This window comes from Magnolia sinica, chromosome 8, assembly GCF_029962835.1.
Source record: "Magnolia sinica isolate HGM2019 chromosome 8, MsV1, whole genome shotgun sequence".
NCBI lineage: Eukaryota > Viridiplantae > Streptophyta > Magnoliopsida > Magnoliales > Magnoliaceae > Magnolia > Magnolia sinica.
In genome coordinates this window covers 28,781,899-28,799,684 of record NC_080580.1, presented here as the reverse complement: position 1 = coordinate 28,799,684, position 17,786 = coordinate 28,781,899, and the positions used below count along the sequence as shown (strand labels likewise).

At 38.1% G+C, this 17,786-nt stretch overlaps 2 long non-coding RNA genes across 2 annotated transcripts; both read left to right on the top strand.

Annotated features, from left to right (window-relative positions):
• The first annotated feature begins 513 nt into the window (after positions 1 to 513).
• Positions 514 to 1,398, top strand: LOC131253926 (uncharacterized). Its single transcript, XR_009175356.1, has 2 exons — positions 514 to 636; positions 849 to 1,398. It is a non-coding gene; the product is annotated as an uncharacterized LOC131253926 (long non-coding RNA).
• Positions 1,399 to 2,487: 1,089 nt separating this feature from the next.
• On the top strand, positions 2,488 to 11,017 carry LOC131253153 (uncharacterized). Its single transcript, XR_009174945.1, has 4 exons — positions 2,488 to 2,821; positions 3,428 to 3,483; positions 3,580 to 3,633; positions 10,688 to 11,017. It is a non-coding gene; the product is annotated as an uncharacterized LOC131253153 (long non-coding RNA).
• The last annotated feature ends 6,769 nt before the right edge of the window (positions 11,018 to 17,786 follow it).

Below are 17,786 nucleotides of genomic sequence, written 5' to 3'. Positions count from 1 at the left end.
TTCATTTTGAAAGAGCATTTTTGGGCAAGAGCCCAAAAAGGAAGTAGTTTGAAGGCTCAAGTGGACCACATGGTAGGAAACAATGGAGATTAAACACCTACTATTGATCAATGGTATGGTTCAATTTGACTATCGAATTACCTATATTTTTGAGTCAATCCTTATAAAAAAAAGTAAAAATTTAATGGACGGATTGGATATATGAAATGTATCATGATGGATCCCACAAAGCTGCCCTTAAGAGGGTCGTTCGTCCTTGACCGTCAAAATTGTATGTAAGCGAATGTGAGGTAAATGGCTACGGACCATGGCTTTTAGCTACGGATTAAAACCGTAGCCAGGGCGTAACAGGTAAAAATGCAGAAACTCTTCTCGCGCTACCCTTTTTCTTTTCCCCCCTTGCATGAAACCTTTCATCTCCCTCTACTCCAAACCCATTCCGCATCTCTCTCTCTCTCTCTCTCTCTCTCTCGATCTCTCTCTCTCTCTCGATCTCGATCTCGATCTCCCGCACCCCTTTTCTCTCTCTCTCGATCTCCCCTCTCATGAACCCCTCTTCTCTCCCTAACCATCCTCTCTCTTTCTGAATCTCACAAAGACTTCCCTCTCTGACGCCATAATCCGCGTCCATTTTAGGTATGCAAGAATGATTTTCTTCTTCTTCTTTTTTTCTCTCTTTTGAATATTTATATAGCTGTCTTTTTTGTGGAATTGGATTGGGTTTTTTTTTATATTTTTTTTTTATTTATTTTAGGTTTTTTTTCCTCTTATGAATGATATAGATGTTTTAATGGCTCTCTTTTCACCCTTTTTTTTCATGAAAATCCTCTCCCTCCCTCTCTTGTTAGTCCTTGCATCAATGGCATCCGTCTCTATGACTTCTATCTAGTTCGGATCTTCGTTACAGCAAGCAAATTGGAGTCGGGTACCTGGAAGGATTTCTAGTTTGAGGTTGGTCTCTGTTGGTAGGGTGAAGAACGTCAACTTCCCATCTCTGCGGACCTCCCGAGTCCAGATCTGTTGTGCGGCCAAAAAGGAGACAGTTGACAAACTCTGTGAGATTGTGAGGAAGCAACTGTGCTTGCCTGCTGAGATAAGTTTTTTTTTTTAAGAAGAAAAGGTCATGAAAATTATGTATATATACCCACTTTGTGAAGAGAATGGAGATCTCATGAACTATTATTGGCTAAAGATATGGGACCTAGTCCTTAAATGATGGGACCCATTGGTTACTGCACAGGTCCTAAATCTAGAAACAGGTGGTTTTAATTGTTTTGTCAGTCCTCAACTCTTCAACGTAGTATTTTTGTTACATTGCATTGCTATTTATCATTTTCGTATGTATGTTACCCATGTTAAAATCTGAAACTTTCAGATTATATGACTGAATTGTTGAAATTTTATACGGACATCAGTACTATCACACATTGACAAAATGACGAGGGGAATGTCGTGAGCCTAGTGATCACATTGGGAGAGATTTTGTTGTATTTTCTGTTATTCCTTGTAATGGGGATCCTGATACCCTTTTATAGACTTCAATCCACCACCCCAATAGTCAATCATCAACTCTCCTAAGGTGCAAAGGTCTTCATTTGGGAAATGTTAATTCGCTTCACAATCTCATAAGCTCAGTTTTGTCAGTCCTCAACTCTTCAACGTAGTATTTTTGTTACATTGCATTGCTATTTATCATTTTCGTATGTATGTTACCCATTTTAAAATCTGAAACTTTCAGATTATATGACTGAATTGTTGAAATTTTATATGGACATCAGCACTATCTAACATTGCCAAAATGACGAGGGGAATGTCGTGAGCCTAGTGATCACATTGGGAGAGATTTTGTTGTATTTTCTGTTATTCCTTGTAATGGGGATCCTGATACCCTTTTATAGACTTCAATCTACCACCCCAATAGTCAATCATTAACTCTCCTAAGGTGCAAAGGTCTTCATTTGGGAAATGTTAATTCGCTTCACAATCTCATAAGCTCAGTTGGCCACTCAGAACAGAGGCCACTGCTGCACAAGAGCCAGAATATACAAACATCAGGTATTCAAACCTTCCACTATTTTAACCTTAATTTGTAGCTAACTGTAGTTCAGATCACAACTTAGATTATTATCAGATTACGCAGCTAGTTTATAACAGAGTTGTCAGAAGGTCTGATGTAACGTGTCACAAATACGTTCCTACCATGGTTGGGCCAAAAGAAGGTCTCTGTATGTTTTGTTCTTACTCTATGTTATTTGACTATTCATGTATTATCTCGATTGTATTTTGAAAGTTTTGAGTTTGTTGTTTATTTCATGCAGGAACCTGCATCAGAGATACAGGACAAGATTTTATTTATGATTAATAATACTTCATCTTCAAATATGGATGTGAAATCAAAATAATTTACTGATGTCCTGAGAGAGATGTACTATCCATGGTTTGCTCAGTATATGCCTTTAGTTCATAAGCTGATTTTTACTTCTGGGACATTATATTTGCTCAGTATATGGTGATGAAAAGGTGAGAAAAGGTTTCTTCTAGTTAATCACTATCTTTGGAGTGTTCAAATTTGAGCATCGATCTATTTAGCTAAGTGTATAGAAAGCAACACATGTACATTGATGCATTTGGCCCCAAAGTCCCCCTATCTAGCTAATTAGTATTTGCTTCACTTTTGAGTTTCATCCAACTATTTTCTTTGTGAAGGACCATCAGAATGTGAGATTACTATGGCATGACTTGAAGAAAGGCAATTTCTATCATCTAATGGCAACTCCAAAGTCCTTGCATTTATCATCTAGGTCTTGTCATCCAACAATATGTACGGTTCATCATGTGCTTTCTCACTTTTAACTTCCTTTCTCCTTTAAATATGTGAACTCTAGTGTAGCCAATAAATTAAACCTTTGGAATTTGTACTTTCTATATCTAGTGACAAGCTTTGTACCACAACAAAATATTGAATTTTGGAGCATAAAGTGTTACATCTGCTGAGGAAGTTGTGCTCTTGCCCCATGCAAGCTCTAAGCTACTCATTAGTTGGACCCATCAGTGTTATGTGCTGCAGCATGATCATCAGATGGTCCACATGTGTAGCCATTGATGAGTTTCAAATATCATCATTTTTTCCATATATAATGTGGCCCACCTGGTGCTAGGCCTGACCTGATTTTTGGTTCGTGGGTAATTTGCTGGGATCTACCTAGTGAAAAGCCTGGATCTCGCTTGTAGGTTTGGAAAAGGGGAGCTACCTGTTGTTGGAGCCTGCGTTGAATTATAGTCAATGCTCTTGCCATTATATAAACTAGAATAAGAATTCCAACAATCCTCAACAATACCAGCTGTTTGTCAGAGAAAAAAGACAGGATCAAAACATTATAATTCAAGGATGAATGCTAACATTGGATGTTATCTGCACTTCCATCAGGTGGGTCCCATCACTAACATGCCCTGGCCCAAAAATCAGGCCAGTCGGCTCATCAGGTGGGCCACACATGCAAATTTAATGTGGATTGTTGCTTAACAATGCAGACCCAAATCCATTTCCTAATGTGTTAACAAATAACAATGCAAAAACAGGTTGGCCCCTATCTTTATGGAGACAACAACACAAGGCTCTTCACTTATTGGACTGTAAGTTTATACTTCTTTCATTTTTTAAAATCTTTTATTGCCCTTTATTATGATTCATGTATCCTTTACAAGTGATGAGCTCTCTCAAATGACATGGGTTATTTGTATTTTATTTGTTTCTATTGGAAGTTGGGTCTCAAGTAACATTGATTTTATGTGTCTCTCATTTTCTTTTTTGCTCCCTTTTCTTCACTCCCTATAGTAACATGTGCATGTACTCCTTTTCTCCTTTTTAGAGGTTTTGACTACTCATTTTCCTTTCTATTATGCAACTGTAACACCAATCAGCTTTTCCGCGGTCACAATTCCATTTTCTAAACCTTGCTATGTTAAATTTTTTTCTTCAAATCAGTTAGTGAATTTTTTATTTTTTTACCGTGTATTGTAACTCTTTTTGCAAAAAATCAGTAAAGTGATCTGGGTGATCTCTTGTTTTGGTTAATATCTGTTAGATTGGCATGTTGTTTGTATGGAAAAAAAATTAACTAAAAATAAAATTGAGTTGAATTCTAAGATTGCAAGTGGCTAAATCGGGCATACTTGGATGCTTAAAATGTAATCATATGTTTTTTTCCTAATCCATTCTATTACTTAGTTTGTTAAACAATTTTCGGCTAAGAAATTATGGGACTAATGTTAAGTCTATGATGATGATGATGATCCCAAATCTGATTCGTGTAAAAATCTTTGTTTGTTTATTTTTGCATAATGGGTGTCAAAGTTCCACTTCTGCATTGTATAAGATTGTTCTGCACTTTCTTTTAGGAAATCAATATTACGCTTACATTTTAAAACCTGGATTGCATTTTGACCTGTTTCCATTGTTAAATTACTTCCAAATGGTTCAACCGTGCGTAAATAATTTTAAAAAAAAAACTTCTGATGTCTAGTTAAATAAACGTATAAAATAATCTCTAATTTACTCTCAACTTGTGAAAGAAAAGAATCAAATAATCCTTTGATCAGAGGCTATGAAATTATCCTCGGGTCTTAAGTACAAGTGGGGCAAATGGTTTGCTAATCCAGAGTCTAATAGGCCCATAGTGCATATGTCATAGAATTGTTACCGGTTCTTATTTTTATTCTGAGATTCTCTTTAATTCTTATGCTCAAATGGTTTAGGGGAGAAAACTACCTACTATTGGGCTGCTTTAGATGTGTCGGGTTCTTCCTTCTAAACATGTGCTGCTCCTGCTTCAAATCAATAATTCTACTATTGATTTGAAGACTGATGTTGTGGAAAATGTTGCTCGTTGCTTGGATAACAATAAAATCCTGTGTTGCTTGGACACCTAAATAAATCTTGCAGATTGACTTTAGTAGCCAACACTAAGATTGCAGAGAGAACTTATTTTCCTGTAATTTATTTGTGTTGGTACTTCAAAAAGATGTGTATCATAATTTTATGTTGTGACCTTTAGTATAGAAGTCATGCTTTGATCATATCTTCTTTCTATTTCTGGGTACCATAGGATGTAATAGAAAGTCAACACTAAGTCATACTCTGATCACTTTGATATGATGGGACTAACTATGGTTGGACCATGTTCCAACAATCCTCCAGATTGGAAGATCCTAACTAGAGAATATTTGGTCTATTGCTGGTTGAATGGGAACCATTGTTGTTTCTCTTAATGATTATTTATTTATTTGTTGGTAACCTTGGCTTAAAAAGCCAAGTCCTCAATGTTGAACAGTAGACTGCCTTTCGTTTGGGACTCAAACCCTACTGTGTCAGACCATTGTTGTATTTTTTTTCCTAAACCGTTTATGTAAAGGTATGGTTAGGATGTGTTTGGATGATGCCTGTAAATGGGGTTAACTGTAAATGATTTACAGTTAAATGGTTTATAGTCTGTGTTTGGATGCTGAAAATTGCCTGTAAATGCTTTTCTACAGTTTGTAGGTTTTGACCCTTCCACTTTCATGCTTCATTAAAGTTCTCCTCTGCCCTTTGATTTTACAGATGGGGGAAAAGTTATTTTATTTAACAGTATGTGTTGTACTAATGTTCTGCATTTTTGGAGTCATATCATTTCCAGCAAGCTTATGTTTTTTAATGCTATAAATTTCAGGTTGTATCATGGTGATCCAGTGCTAAATCCTCTTACACCTTGGGATAGACCTCCATTGAAAAACATTTTCTGTATACATGGGATAGATATGAAGACTGAGGTAATGCTATTTTATTTGAATAATAATTATTTCTAAATTCTTCTTTATTTTATTTTTTTTAATTTCTTTTCATAATTGTGACTTGTGGTTTCAATTAGACATTATTAATTAAAGTGGTTTGCTTAGAAAGTTGTTGATGTGATCATTATTTGATTTGGCTTGTATATGTGAATTTTTCATGCGTCAATTTGTTGCATGCTACTTTTTGACTTTTTTTTTCCTTGTGTGCAGGATTTACATCACTTCAGCCTAAATTTAGACCATATAGAAGTTTTTTTTTTTTTTAGTTTTTTGTTAAATTCAAGATCATTTTCAATTTATTGTAATAAATATTATATTTCTTTTATTCTGTAGTAATATAAATTTTGTTTAATATTCAGTTTTAATTGTATTGCATCATTTTTTATGTTTAAACTAATTATACTGATGTAGCTTATACCCATTATATCTCACAGTTACAACAAAGTAGGTTGCTTAAAAGGGATGATCTCATGGATCGATTTTTCTGAATCCTCATGGTAAACTTTTTCCATGGTTTTTATTATGTTTCCATAAGAATCCTCCTGTACCGCCCTGAAAATCGGGGGTCGAGTAAAATTCCCAACTCCCAAGTTCCAACGCAACACTTATGCAACATATTTAATGATGATTAAATGTTGTCTGTATTAGTGTATGAAACATGAATAAGATTAAGCCAAATCAGCAATACAAAATTCAGGGACAGTTGTAATACGCAAGCGGAAAACTTACTCAAATATGTATAGCGTTATAACTCAGTATAGGTCCCCAAAGTATATATGCATTGCCAGGTCAATAATTACATGTATTATTTCAAAATATAAAATATCAAAAATGTAACCGTCCACTACAAGTATATCCCTGAAGCCCCCGTCGATTCAGAACGGTCTATGCAAACCCGCCTAAATATTGCATATACGAGAAGGCATCCTCATCGTCTACGAAGTCTGCCTCCACCTCATCAGTTGGGTCTCCATCTGTAGCTAAGACAGAGTCTGGTTGGTGTGTACAACACCGTCCCGTAACGTAGGAGTGAGTGATCAACTCAGTGGAACAATAAAGCAAAGGTTAACATGTTATCAATTCAGTCAAGCAGTAATGATAAAACAATACAATCAAACATCCCTAAGTACTCTGATTAATGCAAGAATGGTATGTATAAATGATGCATACCCTCGCCTGCACTCCCTCTGCGATCTTCATCTAACGGTCGCGCATGTCAGTCACTTCCTCAGTGCTCTGACCAACGCCAAACGGTACATGCAGTGCGGTGCATGAACGTGATTATCAAGTTCTTATTAGTCCTTTTCATACAGTAGGATTGGGAAGCTAAGGTACATCCCTTATATCAACTCCCAAATGATGATCCTATCTAGGGTCGTCAATCCTAGTAAATCTCATACAATGTTATGTTTCTAGGTCGCTGCAAAGGGCTCATCACCTTGTCAGTGTAAGCCTAGTGTACTCCTGTTGCTACGTAAGGGCTCGTCGCCTCTACGCAGTCTTAGCGTACACTCGAGGTCACTACAAAGGGCTCGTCACCTTATCATGTAGGCTGACAGCTCGAATACAGTGTCCCATACCACTGTATTTGGCTCACGAGTCCGGATTGCTCACTGGTCACTGCGGGGAGGCTCGTCACCCCAGCGTAGGCCGACAGCTCGACCACGGTGTTCCATACCACCATGCCCGGCTCATGAGTCTTAGTGGATCGAGGTACCAAGGTTTAAAAGGGTTTTCACTGGTGAGTTTGGTACCTTAGATTCAAACAGTAACGTCCATACATGGTGAACATACATCGGGTTAATCGGGTTACTTGACGAGCTCGACTAGTACGAGCGCACGTTGAGTTGGTTGACATGAAGTGCATAAGCGCTCCGTGTGGCCTAACCACTGCCAACATCCCAAGTACGGCTCGGATTCATCGATCACGTCCTACGTGGCGAAATCAACCTTAACCACCTATTCAATGCCTGTTACCGATTGCCTGGACTATTCCGTAGTCCCAAACACATTCAATTATAACAAATAATCATACAAGCTAATCAGAATAGTAATGGATCAACAATTCCAATTATACTAGCATATGAGCATTTGATGGATTTCAACTTAAACATGAATTCACACATATGCAGTGCCTAAGTAAAACAGACAACGTAGTGTAGGTGCATGGAGGGATTTATACAAATAACTAAGGTAGTTGAGAATCTTATCTCAACAGCCATATAAATTACATTTCACCAAATACTAACTCATACAGACATTTTATCAAACACTTATATTATACATATCACATACATAACATGAGTTGATTATAACATATATTTGGATAGATCCTTCTAGCGAGGAGTTGTCACATACACAACCATCATGTAACTGCATTTGCTAGACATAGCAGGCACAAATCATGGTCCCATATTCATTCAGCCATTTCTACAAACACTTAGGCTACGCATTACAACATACATGACGTATGTTGGCGTAACATGTATTAGGGTTGATCCTTTCGTCAAGGAGTTGTTACACATACAACTAGTATAAACACACGACAATTAATCATAGTAAACACATTATCAAATTCCATACATATACGATCTTTTCTACAAATACATGGAATACACTAAACTTCATATAGTTCATATATATCTGAAACACGAAACAAACATCGCATTTGGCATGTGAAATAGCACCCACATCAGTAATAAACCATTAACCGACATTGAAAGCCTTGAAAACCATAACCCATACGTTTATAGTCCGCACCTTACGCTCGTAAACGCGTAACGGATTCGTTTTAGATAGTTAGCCTTTGTCAACGGTGTATTGGCAACCTATAACATGAATTAGGTTAGTTATTTCACAACTTACACTATCTAAAACCCTAAAATAGGTTAGGGTTAGGTTTTCTTACCCAAGTAAGTTGTCGAAAATGCTGAATTTGTGATACAGAGGGGGTGGCTAAGTGCGTGGAGTAACGGGATCGAGTCGCAGGAAGAATCTCCAACTCCACTCTCACTTTCTCTCTTTTCCCTTCTCTTTTCTCTTCTCTCTCTCCTAGGGTTTCTCAAATTCGTATGAAATATGGGAGAGAGGGTTTAAGGTCCTTATATAGGCCCAAGGTTGATGGAAATGGCCCCAGGACCAAGGTATACTTAGGTTATATCCAAATACGGACTCTTCCGGTCCAACGGAGCACTTCTGGTGGCCCCTTTTCCACGTGTGGTCGGACTTAAGCTCCCTGACCATGGATCTAGGTCAGGCTGAGTTTTCATTTCGATCAGGTTTGCAGATCAGCCATGGCGGACCAGTTTCAGCTCAATGGTCACGGTCACTCGATCAGGGCCACAAGTACATCGACATGCGAGGGACATTTCTCCTGATCCGAGGGTGTATTTGGGTCAGATTTTGACGGTCTAAATCCTTATATTTGGCCCACAAATGACACGACTCAGATTACTTAAATTCGAATTTTTATTTCTAAATATTTTCACGTTTCTCCCACACTTTGCTCCGGGCTCAAGTTGTGCATTTTTAGACACAATTAGGACTTAATTTTTGAAGGGGTTGTCAAGTCCAGTAATGCGGTCATAACGTATAGTTTCGCGGTCATCAGACTTTCGACGTGCGGTCCAAGTCCGATACAAAGTTTCGGTGTGCTCCCGAGAGCAACCCGGTTTAAGGACGGACTCTAGATTTCAGGGTAATGTAGCATCAATGATTCTGCATGTTTTGGGTCTTGCAGATCATATTTAAAGTGATTAGTGCTAATTTCACAAGCACTCTAGTTTAGCACTTGCTAACATTAACCTAATTTCTAAAGGTTTTGGTCCTGGGTAATTTCTGCCTGAGGTGGTACTCGGGTCTTTGTACGGGTTTTTTCGAGACGTTACACCTCCAAACCCTCACAATTGTTAAGAGTTTTCCTTTTCTTTCTACCTATAATTTCAGGAAATTTCTGTAGCAAATTGTTTGGCTACTAACATGATTAATCCAAGCTCATTGTCCCTACAAACGCCACGACAAGTCCAACATCTCTCATTTGTTGTTATTGATATGTATGCAAAGCTTGTGGTTTTAGTTATTAAGGTAGCGATCTTTTTTTTTTCTTCTGACTAAGCTTCATGCAATGAATGGAAACTAATTTGATGAATGTTTCCATCATGGTTTGGGTATCTATGAACAGTATCAGGAGCAATGGCATGATCTATTGCAACCTCATGTGTGAGTTCTCTTTCTTTCCCTGAGGAAATACCAAGTTCATCATTCTTCTCTTCCCTCAAGAGATCATAATAACCATGCTCTTGTCCTGCGAATCCTAAACCATCACGCCATTTCGACTCATGATAGCTTGCGGGTCTCTCCACTTGATCCATGTAAAATGGATTGTTGTCATTAGGCAAAGCTGGAGATATGGCGTTTGTCGTATTTAAAGAATCTAGCTCGGCGCTCAGGGATGAATTATTTGCTTTACTGTCTTGGATCATGATAGGGTAAGAAGGTTGGCCAGCAGCAACACCATCTCTCTCAGATGTAGCTCCATCTGAATTCTCAAGTTTCAAATTTTCACTTTCTTGTGGCAATTTCTCATTTTGGCTAACATCAGCTGACTGTAATTGGCTAGTGGATGCAGCCTTTTTAGTTCTCCCTTCAGCCTTCTTATTTCGGAATTCCTCCAGCTGGAAAAAGAAGCAAATGAAACTTCAGGAAGCAAGGGAGATTCATACCCCAACTGGCCAGAACAATGTTATCAATCAACAAAAATATTGCAAATGCATATATGAATGCAGAGCTGTTTCACTTACATTTATAGAGGTTTCAGCTATATAGCAGAAATGATTCCATAATTGCAATTATAATGCAGGTGAACAACTAGGATTGGCAGAAGAATAATTCAATTTGCAGTAGAGGCTCCATGTTTCCAAAAGCCAACAATGATAGTTGTGTTCAATCATATTCACATCAACCTTTGTTCAAACAAATTCACATAAGCAAGGAAAAATTTGTAAGATTTTTTAGTAGTGTCACCGTCCCTCCCTCCCTCCCTCTATTGCTTTCTGAGCAACCCAGAAATACCACACTAAAAAATTCCTGCAATGTCCGATGTTGCATCAGAAAGACAATCCACTATATGCAACTACTTGATAATGATTTTGTTTGCAATCTTGCCTAAGAGTAATTTGGGTTTGTTGTATATGATTAAAGAGTTCTTTTAGTTGCTTACTTGATTGCTAGTTTAACTGGTTGTGGTTTTTTCTTGGCAGGTTGTGGGTTTGTTGTATATGAAGTTCGATCAATAATGGTAACTCCCTCTCCTTTTTGTTGCATTGTAAAAAGAAATGCATTTGCTTGGTTTGTTGGTTGTAGGTGGTTTAACTGAAAATCATATCTACTTTGCAAACCATGTCGAGATTTTTGGAGGTAAGTAGGCACGGTCATTGTGGATAGGGCAGCCTGTAATTGACAATCCATGCACATTACGATACTAGCCATGTATATAACATGTTCCCCCATTTTAACAATGGAAATGTGGAATTTGTTGCTGGAATTTTTTGTTTGATTCAAATCAAACTCCTTCCATCTCATGACTTAGTTGGGATTCTTGTGCAGATAGTGGAGAATATATGTGTCTTTTAATGGATGTTGTGAAATGATGTTTATTCATGCATGGATCTATGGAATTGGGTGAAAGCAGATTTGGATTGAGCTTTACCGTTATTGAATACTTTGGATATATATATATATATATATATATATATATATATATATATATATATATATATATATATATATATATATTTCATGTTGATATGGAAGCCTATGGAGTTTCTAAATGTGTTTACCAATGGCAGATCTTGTTTAAGGAATTTAAGAATTGGGTCCGAGTTGGTGAGAAATGTAGGTTTTTTTGGTTAAGCTTTGTTGGAATAAATGAATGTGAGAGCCTTCTGGAATTGGGTGATGGTGATTATCTTAGGATATGTAGCAGATGGGGTGTTATGGTTGAGAATTCTATTTCTTGGGAGAAAGTGGATTATTACATTCTTATTTCTAGCAGTCCATGGAAGAAAACATCTGATGAAGAAACTCATGAGTTGATCTACCAGGGCATGTACTACAATGGTAAGAGATGCCATTATTATATTTTCTTCATTATTATTTTTTTAAAATAGGCAGTAGCTACAGCTATTAACCGTTGCCGTTTATCTAGAAACCGTAGCTGTTGTTGATTTCAGCCTATTGCTACGGTTTTCTCTCTACTTTTAGCTACAAATATAATCCGTAGTTGTAGATACTTAAGAGCTACGGAAGCAATGGCTACGGTTTTAATCCGTACCTATTGTTTCTATGGCTACAGATTAAATCCGTAGCCATACCTTTAAGACCTATGGCTATGGTACCAATGGCTACAGTCGTGCTACGGACTATAACCGTAGCTATAGGCCTTTAGCTACTATTTTTATCCGTCACCTTTGTCCAGTTTTTTGGTAGTGACTTACAGTGCCCTTAGTTAAAATTTCAAATAGTGACACCCGCGTACTAAGAGTGTGGGGTGTTACATCAGCACGTCTCATGAGGACCTCCAAAATAGCAAAACTCGGCTCGGGAGCTTGAGCCTACGACATATCTTGACAAGAAGCCAAAAACAAAATTACTATCCCAACCTCTACCAACACTCCCTCCGCTCGAAGGACATAGGTTCCCCATGGCAGACCCATCGACGTTGATCTTAATCCAGCACCTCCTGGGTGAAATAATTGGTCCCCATAATAATGAAACCGTGTCCCTTAGATGACTAAGTTTAAATCTTTCCTATTAAATTAATAGCCCATCCTTGAAATGGCCAAGGTTTGATAATATGATCGATGCAATTTGGTCATGGGCACATGTTGTATCGACCCATGTTTTTGACATACTTTATATCCTTTAGAATATTGGTCAAATCGGTAGACATGCTCGGCCAGAAATACTAATAACATCGAAGTGTAAGTCTCATCTTCCTCCCAACCTAGTGTACTCTATAAATTCCTTCATGTACTTCACCCATGGCCAACATAAATTCATTCTTGCTTAAACATCACAATAACATGTTATCAGCCCCTTTTTGATACAACTCCTCATTAATCAATACATAGTTTATAGCTAACCTTCTAATATCTTGGTCGACCTTCATTTGTGAAGACCAGAGATATTCTATAATTGGATCTCTCTACATCGTCGCTCACCTCGACCATGTAAATATCATTGGTAGATTCCCATTAAACATTGAGGATAAAGATCTCCTATGAACCACTATCATTCTTTCATCAAATCCTTATGCAATTTAAAGTCCTGATGCTAATTGTGTCATTTCATTATTTTCATGAGATATACGTTTTAGCTTAACCTCTTCAAATCTACCTAGCAACTATATTGCCAACAGATAATATGACTGTAAAGTGGTACTTGAACAATTAAACAAACCAATGTGTTGGTTTATTACCAACAAGGAATCATCCATAATCAATAACTCTTTTACTCCTAAATCAGTCAACATTTCAAGACCAATTATCAAAGCCTCATATTCAGCTTAATTATTGGTACAATCAAATCTAGTTGGAATGAAAATTCTTGTTTTCTACCAACCGGACGATCAGAATGATCCTTGCACGTGATCCTTTATCAGTCCTTGAGCCGTCAAATATTAATTTTCAGAATGACCAACAAACCACATCCACATCTAAGGCCTTTAAAGGAAGTTGCCCTTATATATATCTGAAGGATGATCGGCCAGAAAAGTTGTTATGGTCCTTCCTTTTATAACCCTTGGCAGTACATAAAAAAAATCATACTCGAACAATGCAAGAATCCATTTACCAATTTGGTTATTCAAAAAAAATAGCTTATTTAACATATATTTTATTAAATCAATTATCATGATTACATTAACCGTCTAAGCCAACAAATAATATCATAATTTTGTAGCCACGAAGTACAATGATGAATATAACTTTTCCATAGTAGAATACCACCTCTTGGTATCTACCAATGTTTAACTAAGATAATAAACCACATACTCTTTTCAATCATCATCATCTTGCACTAACAAAGCTCCAATTGACTCTATAGAAGCTGAGATATTCAACTTAAGTGATCGACCATTTTATTGGAGGCATTAACACTGGTGGCTTAGTCAAATATTCTTTAATACATTCGAAAGCCAACTGATGCTTGTTGAGTGTCAAATATAGTATATTTTCCCCTATTTACCTCTTGGTTTTATAGACATGATAATGCTTAATGGTACATTTTATACATGCTTGTATTACAAGGTGAATCTAAGAGCTTGGATTGAAAAGAATGTTAAAAGCATGGATTTGATACTCAAGAATCACCAAGGCAAAGGATGGATCTTAGGAGATCAAGAATGAAGAATTCACATGCAAAGATCCAAGGAAACCAAGTATAATGGATGAAGAAAGGACTGGAGAGACTTTAGGATCCGTAACAGAAAAGAGACAGGTTCGATTCGACCGAACCCAAGTTCGGTGCGACTGAAAGTGCATGAAAAGCTCCAGCGAAGAACAATGAATTTTGGAGTTAATTCGGTTCGACCGACGATTAATTCAGTCTAACCGAAACTTAAGTTCGATCAGACTGAACCTAAGCTCGGTGTGACCAAAATCGAGCAACTGATGAAATAGAATCCTGTCATGATTCGAACTCGACTTCAGTCTGACCGAAGGTGACTTTCAGTCCGACTGATGCGTAATGCGGCTGCATAAATTTGAGGCGTTTCAAGGTCAGATTGAGAAAATTCCAAGGCAGTGCGAAAGATAGTGTTTCACAACTATAAATAGGAGTCCCTAGGACATCCCAAACCATCTTTTAGGGTTTGGAAAGGGATATGAGGGCGAGGCGAAGCACCAACAACGTTCTTCTACTTTGATTTTTTCACGGGTTTTAGTTGATCTTTTTGTTCTTCTTTTAGGATGTTAGTCTTCTTAGGCTAATCTCTTAGCTAAGGCTAAGGGATGAAAATGATAGTTTATTTTGATGTTTAGTTTGCTTTAATTCAATTATATGTTAAACTTCTATTAAGTTTAGGTTTGAATTTAGATATATTTCTAGTTTTCTATGATTTATTGTGACTGAAATTATAGTAGATGTTGTCAAGGCTCTTGATATGATCTTATTAACTTTGGAATTGTGTGATGTGTAGAAGTCGTTGTTCACAATTGTTTCCTGGGCATGGTAGGATGATTGAATTCGCTACCATCATTGCAATTAGATGGATATCTGAGAACCAAATTAATGAAAAGTTCAGATTCTGTTTTAACTGCTCCATCATCTAATTGGATAGGATAAGACTCCGATTCCAATTAAGTTATCATTAAATCAAGTAGATTAATGTTGAGATTGTTATAGGTGGATTCCTGGATCCTTAGTCTTTCATCTTTATTATTTCAAAACCTTTTTCTAAATTGTTGGATTAAAAACCTAGACCGACTAAGTTAGATTAGTTCTAGACTGTGTTCCCCATTGCCTGTGGATTCAACCTCGTTCTTAGCGAGTTATTACTACATCGCGACCCTACACTTGGGGTTGTGAACAATGCTCTGTCTCCAATTTGAACTCATCTCCTTATTTTAGCTTCAACAAAGAAGAAAACATATTAGTTATTTCAACATAATTGGAAATAAACCGCCGTATAGAGTTAACATTTCTAAGAAACTTTTACAACTTAGTTTTGATTTTTGGCAATCGAGCTTCTACAAATACTCATGCTTTGTGCTGATCGATCTTAATTCCTCTTTTGTGTACCATAAAACCTAGAAACTTTCTAGTTGATACACTAGAAGCACATTGAAGAGTGTTCATTTTCAATTTATGAATCTTCATCCTCTTGAACGATTTTCGTGAATGGTCGAAATGCTCAATCACACTGGCTAATTTGACCGATATGTCATTGATATAAACTTCCATGAATCATCCAATCATATCATTCATGGCTCAGTGATGGGCATGTACAACATCTTTGACTTGCGATTTTGAAATGCCCTAAAAAACTCCTTTGCAGGGTGAGGGATGGCAAGAGGATTCAGCCTCTCTTCGTTGGTAATATCTCATACGAAACCAACTGGGAGGATCTTAGTCACATTTTCGGGAAGTGCGGGAAGCTCAACAACGTCTTGACACCCAGGGATGTAAAATACAATCGACCCAAGGGTTTTGCCTTTGTGTGATTCTTGTATGCAGTAGATGCATATACATCCATGGGGATATTAAACGGGAGACTGGTGGATAGTAGGGATATTAATGTGGAGATGGCAAACCCTAGAAAGACCTAACAAACCTCAAACCCTCTCCAAAATGCTCGCAGGTTCTCCCTAAAACAAGACTCACTGCTCCATGGACTACAGGCTAGTCCTTCCTCGAAGTTGTGTTGGTAGATAATCATATCTTCCCTAGATGGCCTCCCAAATCTAGCAGAGTAGATCCTCTCCCCCTGCCTCAGGATAGCCTTGCATTCATAGCCAACTCTAGCGAAGTCAAGATTAAGCAAAGAAGCCTTGCTCTTACTCTGGTGACTCATGCAGAGAACGCCCAAATTCCCCTAATTCGTCTTACCTAGACCCTGACTAAATCTAGGTATTTGGCAGCAGCAATTAACATCGCACGAATAGATTTGGATAGTTTTTTTATCACGTTCAAATCCAAAGAAGAGCTGGTCTCATTCACTTCAGACTTTGCACTACATTCTAAGATGGGCATCTACAGAGTGGAGCCTTGTAGCCAAAAATCACCCTCTAAAGAAGTATCCATCTGGATTTCCCTGTATGGCATCCCAATGCATGCTCTTCAAGAGTCTTTTTTCGTGGGTTAGGGATCCACCTTTGGAATAGTGGTTGAAGTTGACAAATGTTCGATCCTTGGTCTTGATCTAACCAGGGCAAGAATCAAGGTCACTCTGCAGCCGGGTAGAGACACCTATAAGATTAGGAAATTAATTGTGACATATAAAGAATACACAATTTGGGGAATCTTAGAGCCATTCTAGTCACCTGGGGAACAAACCAAACATCCACTAAACCCAACGGCAACGACTGAGTTGACCACTAGGTAGTGGGTGGAGAGAGCTTTCCACCAGCCTGGACAACCTCCGATACCTACCCATATCGGTATACCTGATGGGGAAAGCCCATCCCCAGATGTTGTCAGGGAGATTAATGCCAGTCGGCACAGCCAAGGTGTTCGTGGAAAGGCCCCAGAGACTCCCTCACTTCTATGCCCACCAGATGTTTGTGGAAATGTCCAGACCCTGTCATCACCTCCGATTGCTCAAGCTACTCGAGTGATTGCACTAGAGAACTCTAAGATCTCCTATCTACCTGAGCCGAACTGAGAACTCACGGAATGTTACACCTAGAGGGTGCTTCGCTTGCATGATAACACTCCCTGAGGAACCCATAGAGAATTCTAATGTAGCTCAGGAGACATCTCAGTTGGTGAATTTCAACATTACCTCCATTAAACTGCAGAAAGGTTTAAGGAAAGTATGAAGGGCACTCTCAGAGGGACACAACCCTCTCATGCTAGGAGCAACATTTGAAGAATTGAAGGACACAGATGTTACAACCTGGAATGCTTTCCCATAAAGATCAGCTATAAGGAGAGAGATGAAAATCTCCAACTCTCGGTTGACCTCTCCCCCTTTTTTGCCATAATTTTCAAGTTCACCCCTCCCGGCTGCCAGAAATCCGGAGTATAGAATTCTGGCTTGGCCTCCTATCTCGAGTGTCAAACTCCCCTAATCAATCTCCCTTGGCCCAACCCACTGAGCTAATTGACACGACAATGTCGATCATCCAGCCCAATACCAGCAACCCTGCTACCAAGCTCCCCCCCCCCCCCCCCCCCGCAACCTCTCCTCAATGCTAGGGACCTGCTGAGTAGGGCCCCATTGACTCTGTATGCCAGAG